The sequence below is a fragment of the Chiloscyllium plagiosum genome, unplaced genomic scaffold (genome assembly GCF_037043375.1).
Source record: "Chiloscyllium plagiosum isolate Xiang-an unplaced genomic scaffold, Cpla_swu_hap1 HiC_scaffold_8, whole genome shotgun sequence".
Classification (NCBI taxonomy): Eukaryota; Metazoa; Chordata; class Chondrichthyes; order Orectolobiformes; family Hemiscylliidae; genus Chiloscyllium; species Chiloscyllium plagiosum.
In genome coordinates this window covers 32,392,995-32,394,352 of record NW_028270146.1, presented here as the reverse complement: position 1 = coordinate 32,394,352, position 1,358 = coordinate 32,392,995, and positions in this window count along the sequence as shown.

Below are 1,358 nucleotides of genomic sequence, written 5' to 3'. Positions count from 1 at the left end.
TGCAATGCCTGGGGCATCTCCTTTGCGAAGATTGAGTTGCCGTTTGCTGTTATGACCCCTTGTGGCTCCAGGGGTAGCTTCCACCTTATTACAGCTGAAAATTGGTCGAACCTGAAACCTATGCATCCCCACTTCAAAGTTCCAACCTCCCTCTCAACCATGCTCTGAAATAGTTTCTTAACTCAGTTTATTGGGGTCAATCAAGAGAGAAGCGAAATCCTTCTCCAGCCCTTCCCCATTCCAATGGACAGTGTCACTGTTGGGAATGGTGTCTTGAAACTGGCCAGCTGGCACCTTTCCTTGACCGGACGCTGAAAATTCAACCAAAGAATCTGCAATGTGGTGTAAATAGATTAAGACAGTGATACAAATTTAGAAGATGGAATATTTTCTGGGAAACTGTGATATTACCCACTTTGGTAAGAACAATGGAAAAATGAAGCTCTTCCTTTCAATGGAGAGAGTTTTCAGCATGCGATAGTACAGAAGACATCCTTGTACAAGAAGCACACAATATTAGGATGCAGATAAAAGGCAAATGAAATGTTGGCCTTTATTGAAAGGTGAAAAAGTATATTGAATTAACGTTGCCTTGTTACAACTGTATAGAGCATTGCTGGCACTACACCAAGAATATTGTGTACACCTTTGGTCTCCTTCCTTATGTCATGTTATACTTTCAGTATAGGTAGTTGGGAGAAAGTCCAGTGGATTAATGCCTGGGCTGAAAGTATTGCCTTATGTTGCGTAGGTTGGCGTATGCATGTTAGCGCAAGAAAGTTAATGTATTGAACCACATAAGATTCTAAGGACAAAGCAAATGCTGAGAAGATATTTCTTCTTCTGGGTGAATCTAGAATTAGAAGGAACTTTTTTTTATTGCTGAACACTCGACTTATGTTCAAAGTCTATTCTGCCTCTGGGGTGAGTTTTATTCAATTCACAGCATGTTCATTTCTAAATTCCAAGGTTTATGATTTAAATCCCATTCCAAGGCTTGAGCATATAAATCAGGTTGACTCTATGATATAAGTGCTATATTGTCAGAGTTAATATATTTGAAGTCAAGTCTGCAGATAAAAAAGTGGATGCAAGAGATCTGAAGAGCAAGAGAATTATAGAGTCATAAAGATGTACAGCATGGAAACAGACCCTTCGGTCCAACCTGTCCATGCTGACCAGATATCCCAACCCAATCTAGTCCCACCTGCCAGCACCTAGCCCATATCCCTCCAAACCCTTCCTATTCATATACCCATCCAAATGCCTCTTAAATGTTGCAATTGTACCAGCCTCCACCACATCGTCTGGCAGCTCATTCCGTACACGTACCACCCTCTGCATTGAAAAGGTTGCCC